The sequence below is a fragment of the Simochromis diagramma genome, unplaced genomic scaffold, assembly GCF_900408965.1.
Source record: "Simochromis diagramma unplaced genomic scaffold, fSimDia1.1 OVJJ01000302.1, whole genome shotgun sequence".
NCBI lineage: Eukaryota > Metazoa > Chordata > Actinopteri > Cichliformes > Cichlidae > Simochromis > Simochromis diagramma.
This window is the reverse complement of record NW_024386792.1, coordinates 6,013,398-6,032,263: the sequence shown is the minus strand read 5'-3', so window position 1 is coordinate 6,032,263 and position 18,866 is coordinate 6,013,398. Positions and strand designations below refer to the sequence as shown.

The window sequence follows — 18,866 nt, the reverse complement described above, 5'->3', positions numbered from 1 at the left end:
CTCAGTATTCTTCTTCCTCCAAACACGACGAGTTGAGTTTATACCAAAAAGTTCTACTTTGGTTTCATCTGACCACATGACATTCTCCCAATCCTCTGCTGTATCATCCATGTGCTCTCTGGCAAATTTCAGACGGGCCTGGACATGCACTGGCTTCAGCAGCGGAACACGTCTGGCGCTGCGGGATTTGATTCCCTGCCGTTGTAGTGTGTTACTGATGGTGACCTTTGTTACTTTGGTCCCAGCTCTCTGCAGGTCATTCACCAGGTCCCCCCGTGTGGTTCTGGGATCTTTGCTCACCGTTCTCATGATCATTTTGACCCCACGGGATGAGATCTTGCGTGGAGCCCCAGATCGAGGGAGATTATCAGTGGTCTTGTATGTCTTCCATTTTCTGATGATTGCTCCCACAGTTGATTTTTTCACACCAAGCTGCTTGCCTATTGTAGATTCACTCTTCCCAGTCTGGTGCAGGTCTACAATACTTTTCCTGGTGTCCTTCGAAAGCTCTTTGGTCTTGGCCATGGCGGAGTTTGGAGTCTGACTGTTTGAGGCTGTGGACAGGTGTCTTTTATACAGATGATGAGTTCAAACAGGTGCCATTCATACAGGTGACGAGTGGGGGACAGAAAAGCTTCTTACAGAAGACGTTACAGGTCTGTGAGAGCCAGAGATTTTCCTTGTTTGAGGTGACCAAATACTTATTTTCCACCCTAATTTATGAATAAATTCTTTACAAATCCTACCATGTGAATTCATGGATTTTTTTTTCACATTCTGTCTCTCACAGTTGAAGTGTACCTCTGGTGCAAATTACTGACCTCTGTCATCATTTTAAGTGGGGGAACTTGCACAATTGGTGGCTGACTAAATACTTTTTTGCCCCACTGTATTCAGTCTGTGGTCTCAAATTTTTTTTACACTCACAATTCCGTCAGTTCATACAGAAGGATTTGCAGCTCTTTCACTTGATTTTGTTTGCAGAGTTTAAAAGATGTGTAAGCGATTTTGTGAATTCCTCAATGGGAACTTGTTCTTGATTTTAATATCATTTTTATAATTTTATAAACGGACAGTTTTCGCTATTTGATTCTGTTGTTCTGATTCTGATGTTTCTTTTTTATTGCTTCTACTTTATTGCTTGAATTTTATTATGCCTATCTGAAAAAGTGTCTGTGAAGGTTCTCAGTCATCCAGGTCATCGTAGTCAAAGGAGCTTGCAAAGAAAAGCGTCTGGACTTCTTTAAGTTGCTTGAAGACGTTTCACCTCTCATCCGAGAAGCTTCTTCAGTTCTAAGGTCAAATGGTGGAGAGTCCCAGATATAAACCTAGTGGGAGTTTCCCCCCACAGAGGGACAAAAGGACCCCTTGATGATCCTCTAATCGCCTGAGCCAAGGTGTGAAACTGGGTGTGGGTCCCAATCAGCCAGGGTTTCGGGTGAACTCTTTGTGAAACCTGGCCCCACCTTATCATGCGAATTCCTGAGGTCAGATGGCCCAGGATGTGAGTGGGCGTTAAGGTGTCTGGGGAGGGAACTCAAAACTGGATTATAGATGGCAGACAGTTGGTGTCGTAAACCACCGCCTCTGTTCAAAGATGGTCGCTCACAGTGGACATAGATGGCTTCTTTCACTCCTCTTTCAAACCATCTGTCCTCTCTGTCCAAAATGTGAACATTGGCATCCTTGAAGGAGTGTCCTTTATCCTTAAGATGCAGATGGACTGCTGAGTTTTGTCCTGTGGAGGTGGCTCTTCTATGTTTTGCCATGCGCTTGTCTCTCCAATGTAGAGGTCTGGGCATTCCTGTACAGTGCAGCGAGGAATGTCCCTCTGTGGGGGGAAACTCCCACTAGGTTTAAATCTGGGACTCCCCACCATTTGACCTTAGAACTGAAGAAGCTTCTCGGATGAGAGGTGAAACGTCTTCAAGCAACTTAAAGAAGTCCAGACACTTTTCTTTGCAAGCTCCTTTGACTATCTGAAAAAGGTTTGTCTAGTAAACAAACAATGAGTGTTAATAGGATAACCTGTTTAAATACAGGTTAAAAAAATATTTAGGTCAGTGGTGATTTCTTGCACATGACGATGGCAAGGTGCACTTTTGTTCTTATTATACCAAGATTACTACACTCCTCAGTGACAATAATACCCATGAAGCCCTAAGGAGAGATCCCACAAACAACTACAAAAAGAAAGTCGTCAGTTGGGTTCGACAACTTGAAAAGGAAACGCCATTGTCGCCACTGAACTTCTGCAGGGAGCCACCATATTATTGACACTAGCTCTTTCGCAATGTCAAATACAGTGGGGCAAAAAAGTATTTAGTCAGCCACCGATTGTGCAAGTTCCCCCACCTAAAATGATGACAGAGGTCAGTAATTTGCACCAGAGGTACACTTCAACTGTGAGAGACAGAATGTGAAAAAACAATCCATGAATCCACATGGTAGGATTTGTAAAGAATTTATTCGTAAATCAGGGTGGAAAATAAGTATTTGGTCAATAACAAAAATACAACTCAATACTTTGTAACATAACCTTTGTTGGCAATAACAGAGGTCAAACGTTTACTATAGGTCTTTACCAGGTTTGCACACACAGTAGCTGGTATTTTGGCCCATTCCTCCATGCAGATCTTCTCGAGAGCAGTGATGTTTTGGGGCTGTCGCCGAGCAACACGGACTTTCAACTCCCGCCACAGATTTTCTATGGGGTTGAGGTCTGGAGACTGGCTAGGCCACTCCAGGACTTTCAAATGCTTCTTACGGAGCCACTCCTTTGTTGCCCGAGCGGTGTGTTTTGGATCATTGTCATGTTGGAAGACCCAGCCTCGTTTCATCTTCAAAGTTCTCACTGATGGAAGGAGGTTTTGGCTCAAAATCTCACGATACATGGCCCCATTCATTCTGTCCTTAACACGGATCAGTCGTCCTGTCCCCTTGGCAGAAAAACAGCCCCATAGCATGATGTTTCCACCCCCATGCTTCACAGTAGGTATGGTGTTCTTGGGATGCAACTCAGTATTCTTCTTCCTCCAAACACGACGAGTTGAGTTTATACCAAAAAGTTCTACTTTGGTTTCATCTGACCACATGACATTCTCCCAATCCTCTGCTGTATCATCCATGTGCTCTCTGGCAAACTTCAGACGGGCCTGGACATGCACTGGCTTCAGCAGCGGAACACGTCTGGCACTGCGGGATTTGATTCCCTGCCGTTGTAGTGTGTTACTGATGGTGACCTTTGTTACTTTGGTCCCAGCTCTCTGCAGGTCATTCACCAGGTCCCCCCGTGTGGTTCTGGGATCTTTGCTCACCGTTCTCATGATCATTTTGACCCCACGGGATGAGATCTTGCGTGGAGCCCCAGATCGAGGGAGATTATCAGTGGTCTTGTATGTCTTCCATTTTCTGATGATTGCTCCCACAGTTGATTTTTTCACACCAAGCTGCTTGCCTATTGTAGATTCACTCTTCCCAGTCTGGTGCAGGTCTACAATACTTTTCCTGGTGTCCTTCGAAAGCTCTTTGGTCTTGGCCATGGCGGAGTTTGGAGTCTGACTGTTTGAGGCTGTGGACAGGTGTCTTTTATACAGATGATGAGTTCAAACAGGTGCCATTCATACAGGTAACGAGTGGGGGACAGAAAAGCTTCTTACAGAAGACGTTACAGGTCTGTGAGAGCCAGAGATTTTCCTTGTTTGAGGTGACCAAATACTTATTTTCCACCCTAATTTACGAATAAATTCTTTACAAATCCTACCATGTGAATTCATGGATTTTTTTTTTTCACATTCTGTCTCTCACAGTTGAAGTGTACCTCTGGTGCAAATTACTGACCTCTGTCATCATTTTAAGTGGGGGAACTTGCACAATCGGTGGCTGACTAAATACTTTTTTGCCCCACTGTACCTTGTTTTTGCACACATTTTTAAAAGTTATTTCCAACTTTACATAAAAATGCCTCAGCCAATGCCTCAGGTGTTGTTGGGGTTTTTTTTGTACAACTATTTAAAACTATTTACAGAATAATCAGCTATCATGCATTCAATACAATTCAATTCTACTTATATAGAACCACATCACAACAGCAGTTGCATCGAGGCACTTTATATTATAAGGAAAAGACCCCAAAATAATACAGATAATACATTTGCCTTATCATTGTCTCTTCTCTGCAGAGGAATCCTGTGTGCTCTGAATGAGTTACAAACTGTTTTCCCCTGGAGCTCAGGATCTGTAGCTCACAATTCCCATTGTTGGCATTATTGAATTTTGCTTCAGTCTATATAAATGCAGTGTCAGTGCACCAGTGCTGCATATTGAGTCTACCCAAAAAAAACTATTGTTGATTGTTGTGATGAGTTCCGGTGAATTTGGTTTCACTTAATTCATTTAGCTTACTCATCAGTTGAAAGAAATAAGTACAGCATGGAAAAGTCTTCGAAACATTCAGTGTCATTATTCACAACTCTGTGTTGAGGTCTTTTAGTAAAGCTAAAGTAAAAAGTAGACATGAAATATTTGAATGTCTTGAAGTAAAATGACACTTATATAAAACTTATAATAAATGCACTTAGGTTTTGTCACAGCGGGACTGAACAGACTCACGCGCAGGCTCTAGATCTTGAAAGCACAAGAGTCTTTATTACAATACACCAGGTGATTATTTACAAAAGTGAGGGGAAAGCCGGGCTCCGGGGGTCCACACACGAACGGGAAAGACGCCGAAAGTCACACACACACTCCGTCCACTCCTCACGCTCCTCTTCACACTCCAATCACTCAGGAAACACAGGGGTTGGTCCAGGGAATCTGTACACAGAGACACGAAGGGATTATAAGGCAAGGCAAGGCAAGGCAAGGCAAGGCAAGGCAAGTTTATTTGTATAGCACAATTCAACAACAAGGTGATTCAAAGTGCTTTACAGAGACATTAGAAACAAGAACAAATAAAAAGCCTGATTTAAAATTGATTAAAACAAGCAAATAAACTGACTAACTAATTAACAAACAAACAAACAAACAAACAAACAAACAAACAAACAAACAAACAAACAAACAAAACAGTATATAAAATCAAAACAGATAAAATCAGAACAGTAGATAAAATCAGTAGTTAAATGTAAGTTTTGAAATTTAAGCTTAAAAGTGTGGATTTGGTGCTTTATTCAAATGCAGCTGAGAACAGGTGAGTCTTCAACCTGGATTTAAATAAACTGAGTGTTTCAGCTGATCTGAGGCTTTCTGGGAGTTTGTTCCAGATATAAGGAGCATAAAAGCTGAATGCAGCTTCTCCGTGTCTGGTTCTGACTCTGGGAACTGATAAAAGACCGGATCCAGATGACCTGAGGGATATGGAAGGTTCATACTGGGTCAGGAGGTCATTGAAGTATTTTGGTCCTAAACCATTCAGAGCTTTATAGACCAGCATCAGAACTTTAAAGTCTATCCTCTGACGGACAGGCAGCCAGTGTAAAGACCTCAGAGCTGGACTGATGTGGTCCACTTTTTTGGTCTTAGTGAGGACTCGAGCAGCAGAGTTCTGAATGAGCTGTAGTTGTCTGACTGATTTTTTATAATTAAAAAATATAAAATATAAAAAATATGCCTTATAATTAACTAATTATAAGGCAAATCGCTGTGAAAACACTCTAGAAGTAACTGAGCTGGGGTTACACTGACAAGGGTCGGCAACGGTCCAGCGATGAGAAACACAGAGCTGCCATCTTATAAAGGAGCTGGAACACTCGTGATGAGCCACAGGTGCGTGATTGCGATCAGGTGCGTGGGCCAAGGGCAGGAGCCCACAGGTGAGCTCCGCCCAGGCAGAGGGAGGAGGGAGAGAGGGGGAACAAAAAAAGAATATAAAAACATATGTAGCCATGCTGAGCCGACCGGGTAGGCACAGGGACCCTGACAGGTTTGGCCTTTTTGTTCAGGTTTGATCTATAAATGAGTTTGAAGCTTTGGTACATTTGTCTGAGGCTGGGATGTCTACATGACTGATTCAACAGCTTTCACAATTTTATAAACTGAACTAAAACTAGTTTTTCAATAAAAAAAAATAAAAAAAACTTAAAGAAGAAATCTGGAAACTAACTGAATCCAATACAATTTTATTTGTAAAGCACTTTAAAATTAAAATAGCCCTATATTAAAAAAAAGAAAACAAGATAAAACAACATAGAATCAACTAAAATAAAAAAATAAAATAAAAACCAACATCTCACATGGTGTCAAAGGCCAGGGTAAAGAGGTGGGTTTTCAGGAGTGACTTTAAAACAGGTATGGAAGTGGCCTGTCTAATCTCTAAAGGGAGATCGTTCCACAGTTTGGGAGCTGCTACAGCAAAAGCACGATCTCCTCTAAGTTTACGCCCAGTCCTGGGTACATTCAGGAGCAGCTGATCAGCTGACCTGAGAGAGCAGGTGGGTGTATAACACTGTAACATGGGGCTAGGCCATGGAGAGCTTTAAAAGCAAATAAAATAATTTTAAAATAAATCCTAAAAGAAATGGGCAGCCAGTGACGTGAAGCTAAAATAGGGGAAATGTGCTCAAACTTTAGAGTGCCTGTTAAAAGACAAGCTGCGGTATTTTGCACCCTCTGTAGATGGGTAATATATGATGTGCTGAACCCTATAGTGCATTAAAGTAATCCAGCCGAGTGGTTAGGTTTAACTGAAGCTAAACCAAAGTGATTTTTTTAAATAAAAATTAATAAACTGAACTAATAATAAACTTATGACCCAGTATTGTAGGCCTCTTTTTGTTAAAAGGGAGTTTTTCCTTCCTATCATCGCCAAGTGCTTACTCACAGGGGATCTTTTCAATATTGTAGGTCTTTACAACTGCTGTGAATTGGTGCTATATAAATAAAGCTCAGGTGAACTGAATTAGGTAAACAGCAATCACATTAGTTTATCATCAGGAGCTCTGTGGTGTAGTATTTGTGGAACAAATACTGCTTCTTGTAATTGGTGGTTTGCTTTAGTCACACAGGAATGTGCTCCCTTTCTGTCTGGAAGTTCAGAATATTGTAACAGTGTAGATACAACATTGGCTCAGTGAATGTGTACGTTATTGCTAAGATCAAGTACTTGATACAAGAAAATGTTCTTTCTACTTTTTTACAAGTGTGAGACGATCGCTTTCATTTAATTTGCCAGGCTGCAGAATTTAAAACATTATATATACACAATATACTCTGCAATGTCTTGAATTATAATTAGTTAACCCTAATCCAGCCAACAATTATTGTAATGTTTCATTTAAACCTTAAGTATGCATAATATTAGCAGATTCAGCTGTAGCTGGAGGGCATTTGCATGTTAGTTTCAGGGGCCATAAAGCTAAAATGTGTGCGTGCTCTGAGCTCTCTTCCTGTTGCTGCTTAAGCTCCTGCTGTACCTGACTGAACCTGCCTAGATGAGGGATGTCTTCAAAGAGTCTCAGAGAAAAAAAGAAGATAAGGTTCTTGTAAATATGGTATACTTGGAACTTGCATTAACCTCCTTTTTACAATGCTCCAGGAGGGGTAAAAAGGAGGCCACATGATTGAATGAATGAATTGCATGTATGACCCTGCTCATTCTCTCTATCAGTTGGACTGCTTATCACAGAGCTTTAAAATTTATAACTCACAGCAAAACCTTCAAGACACTGCTGTACTTTATATTCTCTAGCTGACTTGTCTTCACTAGAACTACACAGGATGGTTCACTGGTATTTTATCTATAAAAATATGGTTTACTCACCTCTTATCAGATTACATGTTTAGTCATGCTGTGGTCTCCATGACTTCATGACATTCATTGTAAACAGTTCGTACAGAGTTTAGAAAGAGGGCTTTCCCCTTACCCTGCAGAAGGATTTACAGCTCTTTTAACTGATTTTTGTAAATATTATGCAATTTTCATTATTTTACTCTTTCTATTTTATTGCTGTAATTATGCTAAAACATCTCTCCTGTAAATGAAACATTGAGTCTTAAGTGTCATGGCTGCGGCGGCAGTTGTGTGGGGTTAAAGGGAAAAGGACCCAAAAGCAGGCATTGACGTAGATGCGATGAGTGAGCTTTATTTATATGATGTGATAATACAGACAGAAACAGAGGTGGCGAGGATAGAAACTAAGATAAATCTAAACTAGGAAAACTACACAAACTTGAAACCATGACTCGCAGAATGATATGCAGGATGACACACGGAGGTAAAACAGAGTGGAACATGGGAAGATGCACGGAGGTAATACAGAGTGACTCAGGGAGTCAAACACAAAACACTGGGTCACTCCCAGTACCTTGACAGAAACCCAGGTGGGTGGTGGGGGGCCCAGGACTTGAAACAAAATCAGAGCTCACAAAAACAGTTCAAACACAGTTCAGGGGGTCGCCCTGGGGGTCGATGGCTCAATAGCTCATAACAGAGCAGCTCTGGAGGCCAGCCGTGCGGAAGGCAGCGACGGTGAAGGCCATTACCTGTATAAATACTTTTTTTTTTTTTTTTAATTCAGCAATTTAGCCTGGTGGTGTTGTAACATTTTGGGCCCAACTTAGTACCAACTGAGTCTTGTAGCCACAAGTTACTTGAATATTGTTTCTGGCTATGTCGTTTCCTTTACAACTGCAGTGCACCCATCTTTTGATGGCTGCCTTCAGCAGATACAACAAAGAGTTTTAATATGACAATGACTTCACAGTATGAAAATGGTCACAGTTATCAGATTCAGCTATGATGAATGGTGAAAGATTGAGAACCCAAATGTAGGACAGGGTAGATGAAGGTTGAACTTAAAGTTGAGCATTGTTTCCAGGAAAAGAGCCGACGGTCCAGGCACTGGTTGCCAAAATAAAACAGGAAGGGGAAAATCACTGGTCGAGACTTGACCCATAAATCTAGGAAAAAATATAATATACAAGACTAAGGACTGAGAACAGAACTAGCGCACTAAGTTAGCACTAAGGGAACATGAATATAAAGCCAAGAAAAACCAAGAATTAGAGATTTACTAGATATTTACTAAAAAAAAAGTCCAAACAACTCAACATCGCTGAATAACATAACAAGACCCATAACTATTGTCACCAGTGAATGTGGGAGTGAATGTGAGTGCGAATGGTTGTCTGTCTCTGTGTGTTAGCCCTGCGACAGACTGGCAACCCGTGCAGAGTGTACCCTGCCTCTCGCCCTTTGACAGCTGGGATAGGCTCCAGCACCCCCCGCAACCCTAAGAAAAAGGATAAGCGGAAGCGAATGGGTGGATGGTGTTAAATGACGCTCTGTATAATGCAAAGTCATATTATAGTAATGAGAGCTGACAAGATACCATACAACCCCCCCCCAAAAAAAACTAGAAAATAATTTCTACAACGGAAACCAGAAGTGTAGGATGGCCAACATTAAACAACAGCCACTGTAGAGCGGGAAAAGATTAACATAGGATCTACAGGATGTGAGAAACGAGTAAGAAAAAACGTGTCTGTAATGCTATGAATTCCATCTGTGGTCATACACACACACTGTCACAAAAACCCGAAGGAAATCCAAATACAGTGAGAGGTCTTCACAGACACAGAGTTTAGCTCCAAAAAATAAACTAAGGGCCAGAGGGCAGAGCACAATCTAATGATGGCTGAGTATTTACTTTAACCTTAAGAAGCCAGCTTGATAACCAGATGAGGTACAGGTGAGTTAATTAGTAGAGCTTTGGCGGGTGAGCATTTTACAGGGAGACAGACAAACACAGATTGATCAACTCTGAGGTAAACAGAACATGCCCTCAAACATGCACATGCATTTAAGACAGAAGAGAGACATGTTTCTTAAATTAAATAAATGTCTGTATGGGAGAAATGCAGTAGTTCTCTCAATTTTTTTAAGCTAAAAAAAATTAAAATAAAAACAATAAAATTTGGTAAATGTTTTCAAACACTAGCTCAGAGGCTGAGACTTCTTTAAGACAGACTTTAACAAAAATCAATCACTAAAAAAAGTCATGATTTGTTCACAATAATATCAGTTTTCTTTGACATGTTTTTGAAAGGATGTGACAGTTTATTGAAAATCAGAAGAGGTTTTAAGTTTCTAATCTATAGAACACATCACAGCAGATGGATAAAATTCACAAATCAGCATACAATAATTAGAAGCGTTAAGTTCTATTTCAGCTATTTCATCAGTAAAAGTCAGAACTTTCTTTGGCTGCTTTTATTTGAAGAGGGAACTGAATTTTGTCTCACAGCTGAGTCTTCTAATATTCAAATGGCCACACTGTTTTCTACCTCTGCTGGATCCATGTAGGTGTATGGCACTTCTAAACGCTTGTTTCTGGCTTTAATGACTAAACTCAAATCTTCCAGCTCCATCTGAAAATCCTTTAATCTCTTGCGGGGAATCTCCTCAGTGAAGTGGTCCTCTGGGTACTGGCCAAGGGGAACCTAATAAGAACAATGATACATTCAGTTTTTCTTCAACAGCATTCAAATTATTTATGAAATTAGCCCCTAAAAATTATTGCATACATATGTATTTTTTTTCACAAAACTTGAATTTAAACATAATTTCTGTCATTCTTAATGAAATCTTTGCTCCTTACAAAGTCACTGGACTGCTTGCTGAGCAGCCACATGGTGGCCATGCCCTGAGCTGTTACACTGACATCAGGGAAGGTGGCCAACATCGTGGCCTCGCTTGTTGTCCCCTTTGTGGTCGGTGGTGGGAGTTGCAGGGAAATGGGAGTGTTGGGCATCCAGCCACCATAGTCATACTGCATTTAATCAAGAAGTAAAGGATAACTGATTAATAAGAGCAATAATCATGGTGTTTCATCTATCAGAAGATCATGGCTTCATAATGCAGGCCTTTCAACAGTTGAAAACACATTTGATGCATCATAAAATGAAACACTAACACAGTAGACCCAGGACTGTTTAGCAACTAGAATCATATATCAGACAAGAATGGGACACTCCTCTCTCAGATCTCCTCAGTTCCCAGATGTTTATGGACTGTTGGTAAAAGAAGAGGGGATGCTACAGTGTGTCAGAGTAGTACACAAAGCCCCGTCCTACCTTTTTTAAATATATTTTTCTGCCATCAAATACAAAATGAGGCATTATTTTTCTTGTAAGGTTACATTTTCTTAGTTTAAACATTTCATATGTTTACTATGTTCTATTGTATGTTCTATCTACAAATCAATGAATGATTCTGTTTTTATTTACATTTTAAATAATTAGGTTGAATTAGGTTTATATACCTGTCCACTGTTCACAGCTGCATGCTGGGCTGAGCAGGTGAAGATCACCATGGTGACAAATTTGACCAACGCAGTCACACAGGTAAATCTGAGGAATTCCTGTTAAACACAGAAAAATAATGTGTCACTTAAATATATTTAGACGAACAAACAAAAGTTACTTATTTTTGCAATATAATCCTAAATGGATAAATCACCATTATCATCATCATCATCGTAAATATTGAAATATTGTTTAAAGCCCACCTGTTTCTGCTTGAGAAAGGAACCCGTGTTCAAAAATGTCCAAAATCCACTTCTGAAGTTCAGAGTCCTCCTGGACCTCACTGTCACTCTTGTAGTAGTAGCCGAGCATTCCCTGCACAAACCTTTGAGAAATGGGAATACACTGAGTAAAATATATTTTCGATTCTTCGATACCCAAGATAGCAAAACAACTAGTAGCTCAGTGTTCCAACATTAGAAAGAAGGGACTGCTCTCACAGCTAGAGATTGGCGAGGTACAACATAAATGCTACAGCAAGGGGGAGCCAGGACGCCAGGTCAGGGGGGAGATATCATCACCCCCACCCGAGATTGGGTACAAAGCCTGAAGTGCGATAGGAGAAGGATCATTGAGTGCGAGAGGAACTGACCTGAAAGATAGGATCATGGCCAAGCTTGAAACCTGGATCCCCCGTAGCCGGTTACCAAGATTACGTGAAGTACCCTCAGAAGGTCTGCTCGATGATGTTAATGCAGCACTACAGACAATACCTACAACCACAATTACCGACACTAACAAGCTGATCTACAATATGGCAGCAGTGATCAGTGAGATGCTTGGCTACAAGTTGAACAGCCACAAGGGGCAGTACCCTCCATGGAGAAGGAGGTTAGAGGGTAAGATCAAAGTAGCACGGAGGGAGGTTAGCCAACTAACGGAGTTGGAGAAAGGTGCGACAAAGAAGGTGCATAAAAAATACAGCAAGCTGTCCATACCTGAGGCCTTAGAAACTGCCAAGCAAAGACTCACAGCCTTGGCCAGCCGCTTGAGGAGGTACACCAGAGAGATAGAAGGCAGGAGAATAAACTCTCAGTGGCAAGGGAACAATAAGAGAACAGCACCACCAAGGCTGGAGATGGAGAAATACTGGAAGGGCATATGGGAGAAGGACGCAACCCATAACGGCAATGCTCAGTGGCTAGTGGATCTGAGGGCAGACCATAGCAACCTCCCTGAACAGGGTCCAGTAACCATCACGGTGGCAGACATCCAAGCAAGGGTCTCTAGTATGAAGAGTTGGACCAGGCCCCGACATGGTTCACGCCTACTGGCTGAAGAAGCTGACTGCACTAGGAAAGCTGCAACCACCAAGTACCTGCAGAGGGTCAGGCAAGTCCTGAGGAGTCAACTGAACGGTAAGAACAAGATCCGGGCCATCAACATCTACGCCCTGCCCGTGATCAGGTACCCTGCTGGGGTAATAGGCTGGCCAAAGGAGGAGAAGCCACTGACATAAAGACAAGAAAGCTCCTTACCATGCATGGAGGGTTTCACCTCAAGTCCAGCACCCTGAGGCTGTACGCTAAGCGGAAGGAAGGGGGCCGGGGACTGGTGAGTGTCAGCACCACAGTCCAGGATGAAACAACGAACATCCAAGAATACATTGGGAAGATGGCCCCAACTGACCGAGTGCTCAGTGAATACCTCAGACAGCATAAACCCAAGAAAGAGGAGGGAGACAAGGAACCATCATGGAAGGACAGTAAAGATGCTCCAGAGACAATCCAGCACATAACAGCAGGGTGCAAGATGCTAGCAGGCAGGGCATACATGGAACGCCATAACCAAGTGGCCGGCATAGTGTACAGGAACATCTGTGCAGAGTATAACCTGGAAGTTCCGAGGTCAAAATGGGAGACGCCCCCAAGGGTGGTGGAGAATGACCAAGCTAAGATCCTGTGGGACTTCCAGATACAGACGGACAAAATGGTGGTGGCAAACCAACCGGACATAGTGGTGGTAGACAAACAGAAGAAGACGGCCGTAGTGATCGATGTGTCGGTTCCGAATGACAGCAACATCAGAAAGAAGGAACACGAGAAGCTGGAGAAATACCAAGGGCTCAGAGAAGAGCTCGAGAGGATCTGGAGGGTGAAGGTAATGGTGGTCCCCGTGGTAATCGGAGCACTAGGTGCGGTGACTCCCAAACTAGGCGAGTGGCTCCAGCAGATCCTGGGAACAACATCGGAGATCTCTGTCCAGAAGAGCGCAGTCCTGGGAACAGCTAAGATACTGCGCAGGACCCTCAAACTCACATAGAATAAACATGAAAGAAAAAAAAAATCTATTTAGGCTTAGTATTTTTCTGTTATTGATCTGATTTGATGAATACAATAGTTTGAGAAGGCACTGGTGCATTTTGGTGCATTGATGCTGGGATGCTTACATTACTGCGATTCAGCTGCTTTCAATACTGAAATAAAAATCTAAAACTAGTTCTTCAACAAAATAAACTGAAAAGAGCAATTTGGAAACAAAAAGAAGTTACACCAAACTGAAAATAAATTTTTAGATTAAAGTAACTAAAATAAAAATAATATGTAAAATTTTGACCCAGTATCATAGGTAAAGTAACAGATGCATTTGCATTATTTACAAACTTTGAATTGCAGCAGCTTGATGGAAAAAAAAGAAAAATATATTAATGATACCTGTGGATGATATCCCAAACCTTTAGGCCATCATCCCTGTAGAAGAAGTTTGGCACATCCTCTAGGCCACGTTCAGCAATGTCATCTGGCATACAGAGGGAGCTGTAGGTTAATGAGCACACTGACCTCTGCAGGATCGTAAACATGCCCTCTCCACCTGACCCTGCAAACTACACAATAAGCAGCTCCTGGTTAGAGACAAATGTTAAACATGAAATAAAAAAAACAAAACATTCTTTAAGTAAAGATCTAGTGAGTGTGCTGTTCTTTGCATACCTGAGTGAAAGCGCCAGTGTCAGAAATGAGAAGGCGTCGAGCTAAGAAGTTGATCTGCAGAGTGTAGCGTGTGTGTGGTTTGAGGAGCTGAGGGAAAGAGGGAACTCTGTTAGTGACATGATTAGGGCAACACTTTAGTATTTATTATGCTGAGGTACTCTGTTGCACAATCAGTGGTCCTCTGTGGACACATTGATAAGAGACTCAAATTTTATTCATCACACACATAATCATACAAATTACGACATGTAGTGAAATACTTATTGCTGTGCAATGCCCAACCATTAAAGTACAATAAAGAAATTTACAAAATTTACAGATTTTAAATTTTAAAATTTACAGTTAAAAAAAAAAAGAATATTTAAATAACAATTTAAGAAAGAAATTATAGGAAGAGTTCAAGTAAACAGTGCGTGCGGTGACATGATTTATGAGAGAAAACGGAGTTTCAGCAAACGTCAGTTACCTTGTACAGAGGATGCACCATGGGCACGTTGCGCAGCAGTGACACTGCAAAAACCTCAGCCAGCAAATGTGTGCGCAGCAGGTGAGCATTGAGCTGATGCTGATTGAAATCTGCACTTCTCACAAAAGTCTTGGCGATCAACCAGTCGTACTCAGAATCAGTAGGAAGAAAGATCGGATTGTCATCTGATGGAGTCTGCTTCAGCTACAGATGGACAGGGCAGAGTAGGCCATATTAGCGTATTTTGAGTTGTATTATCTCTGTCTGCTACGTAAATGCGACACCTACTGCTTGGCTGTTGTGACTTTTGGGGTTTATAAATTAAACCTATTTGATATATTCATATGTCAGACTCTGGTCTCAGCAATGTGGGTTAAACTTTTCCACAAGGTTATGGCTCAGGAAGGGGAAAAAAATTAGGTTGCACAGTAACCTACACAGTAGTGTAATCATCAATTAATAATCAATTATGTAATTATTTGAATTACAAAAGTTAAGGCTGAAAGAACAAAAACATCAAATGAACGTGTGTTTTTAATTCTCCCTGCACTCATGCTACAATTTCCCTCCCTGTGTGGGAGGAGTAAAATGGTGGAGCGGTACAGCGACACAGCTTTTGAGGAGTGGCGATATGGATCAGGGGTGTAATTTCCAGGGGGGTTATGATCCCCCCAGTAATCAGACCCAACAAATACAACCCCTCCAGTAATATTATGAATTATCTTGCATAAATAGGCTGTTGATTTTCTTTATTCATTTCAGGTATTACCAGCAAAATAGTTGCATGTCTATCCAGGACAGAAGCAACCGTGTTAATTATTATGAATTACCTGAATAGCAATCGGCATTAGCTTATCATCAGGAGCTTTGTGGAGCAGGACGAGAGGAGCCATCAAGTACTGCTTCTTCCCATTGATGGTGTTTGTTTTCACCCCTTCTAGATGCTTGTAGTCACACAGGAATATGTTCCCTTTCTGTTTAAAAGTTCAGGTTATTGCATCAGTGTGGATATAACATTTAGTTAGTGACTGTACAAGTACATCAAGTCAATCTAAGTCGGGTGGTTTTATTGTCATTTCAGCCACGTGCAGTGGTAGAGTACACAGTAACACGAGATAACGTTCTATCAAGACCACGGTGCTACATAAAACATATAACAGACAATCAACACAGGACTACATAAAGTACAAGTTTGCAAAAATTGCCAAAAAACCCCCCAAAATAAAACAAAGAAAGAGCAGGCACAAGACAGTGCAGACACAACAGTGCAGTAAAAAGTGCAACAATGAAAGTGGGTCGTGGAAAAACGTGCATTTATTATAAAGAGTTCAGATGATCACCTTCATTTCATCTCTCAGGCTGCACTGGCCACGGGGAAAGACCATGTCATCAGTGACAGGGAAGTTACTGGGCAGGGTTGCACAACACTGGATCAAAATGGGGTTGACACCATTTAGAAACTGGTAGCCAAAGAAAGCATCTTCTTTCCAGTGTTCCTGAACATATTCTGTTTAAAAGAAACATTTACCTTCACGATTTACAGTTCATCATTCAGTAAAATCTACCTGGTATAGTGGTATAGGGAAAATTTTAGGGTAAGAGTTAATTACACATTACTATGCTATGATGTTAGTACAGTACCTGATATTTCAGTATTTTTGCAGCAAAACACTCGATTGATGCTGTCAATATTATCCCACTTCTCCTTACAGTTATCCAGTCCCTTCAGCTTCAGCTCAGTCAGTCTGAAACACATTCATCTTACTTCATTATGATACTTAAGATATTTTTAATAAGTAAAGAGAAAAATATGTATAACAGAACTTCACCCTGTGGAAGCAGTGTAGAGAAACTCTGTAGTTTTGGTGAAGGAGAACTGAACCTCATACGGGAGTGAAAATGGGTTTTCTGCCTTCATGGAGTGAGGTATTTTCTCTGCATATGCATCCCAGCTGATGAGACAAAGAAACAGCAAAGTGATGAGGAAGTTAATTACAGTATGACATGATATACTTTTTATCTGCAACATATGTAATAGTTTAATTTCTTTTCATTAATGCCAGCAGACAAAGAATATGCTGCAATGCTTAATTTAATGCTTAAATATATTTAAGCTTTAGGTTTAGTATTAGGATATTCAGCTATAACTGGACAGCATTTGTATTCCAGTTTCAGGGGACGTAAAGGTAAAATATGTATAAGCTCTGAATTCTCACCGATAGTCTTCCTCTCGCTGCTGAATCTCCTGCTGCCGACTGTACCTGCCAAGATGATGGTTGTCTTCAAAGACTCTCAGAGCTATAAAAAAAAAAGAAAAGAAAGAAAGAAAAATGGTTTCAAGTTGTTCTTGTAAATATGGTATATACTGTATTAGGAAACTGCTTCAACCTCATTACAAACTTTGTTTTACATCTTCAATGGTTTGAACAAGATTTAAGATGAGCACAGTTTCCCAAACCTTTTCCATCCCTGAAGCGGTGCACCTTGCTATCGGTGATCCAGCGGTAGATGGGAAAGCTGTAGATGTCTCCTTCAGGGGATTTCACTTCCACCTTGACACAAAACCAAGCGTCCTCCGGGAACAGTGGGAGAGACTGTTTGTCTAACTCTATCAGCACAAGATTTCCAAGGGAAGTGGAGCAGGACACCTTAAACTTTGATACCTAAAGAAATGACATAGCAATTTGTGCTGAGCTGTAACACTCCAGCATACAATTCCTCTTATAATTTACTGCGGTCCATGAAGTGAACTGTTTGCTTTGACCATCTTCATGGTGATAGATTCCCCTTATTTCCACAAAAATGATTTCATTTGTGTATCATCTCATACAGGAAACCTGAAAAACATAATCATGACGATGCATATTTCAGACTTACAGCTCCTCTGACGAAGGATGAAGCCCCTTTCAAGCCCATGAGCCACGTGCGATCACTCTCCCCATCTGTGCCCACCAGCTTAATGAAGACATTGTTAAGAGTAGTGGAATTAAGGCGATCACCAGTGAATACGGTCACTTTATACTGCACCATTTTCCCTCTTGAATGTGGTCAAATCCTGGTAGGGGGAGAATTCTAATTATTCTTAGCACTGATTTGGAAATGTAAACATTTAAAATTATTGCATTACAATGAAAAGGACAATGTAAACAATTATTTTAACTCATTAAGCTAAATGACCCATAATTTCTGACTGAAATCCTGTGAAAACATCTCTTACCTTGAGATGAAGAATTTAGGTTAGAGAAACTACTCTGTCAGAAGTTGCCCCCCAAAATTTTTCTTTTTATTCACACAAATCAGTGGGAGTGTCCAGTCAGTTGCATCAATCATGTGTTGAGATGAAATTCTTGATAAAGTTGTGCAAATAATGACGTCTATCCTATTCAGGATAAATCAGATACTGATAACTGTTGTGTGTTTTTGGACAGTCACTTCGGTTTTTGTCCTCCAGTTTCCTGAAGGGCTTTTGGAAACACCTCACACCATGCTGATATCTGCCAAATGTTTTGCTAATTTGAAGCTATTTGGAAATACCTTTGTTGGTATTAAATACTATTTTCTGTCTGTAAAACTTTGAGTTAGGTGCCTTTTTCAGTTTTAAATTGCTTAACAAACAAAAAACATTCTTCTGAAATTTATCAGGTACAAGAATTGCACTGAAAATGAGTGAAAAACCAGCCAATGGCCAAAGAAAAACTTTAAAATAACCATCAGAAAGCACTATTGAACTATTGCTCATCACTTAAAAACATTAGAAGTCTTGCTGTTTGGTTGCAAAATACAAATAAATAAGGGGTGGCTCAAGTCTTTTGCACAGCCCGGGTCAAATGAACGTAGAAAAATATGAAGAAAATTCATTAATAAGTAACTGCAAAACTGTTGTATGTGTCTTTTTATTGTTTCTCACACAAACACAGTGATCACAGGCAGCTAAATTATTAGTGTAAACTACTACACTACATACAGTAGCAGCTGCTCTAAACAAGCACGTTTTGATAAAGGCTGGTTTAGGGTGCCAGCAGATTTATAAGCACATTTTTTCAGTCTGTGTAATGCACTTCTACATGGGATCATTACCTTGTTAGTCAGTTATTCTTGTTTAATAAGCCAGAACAATAACCACATAATGGCTCTGTGAGCATGATCATGAAACCAAAATGAATAAA

The 18,866-nt window shown here is 40.8% G+C and overlaps 1 pseudogene; it reads right to left on the bottom strand.

Moving 5' to 3' along the window:
• Positions 1-8,509: 8,509 nt before the first annotated feature.
• LOC120728828 lies at positions 8,510-18,852 on the bottom strand (annotated as a pseudogene).
• Positions 18,853-18,866: the final 14 nt, after the last annotated feature.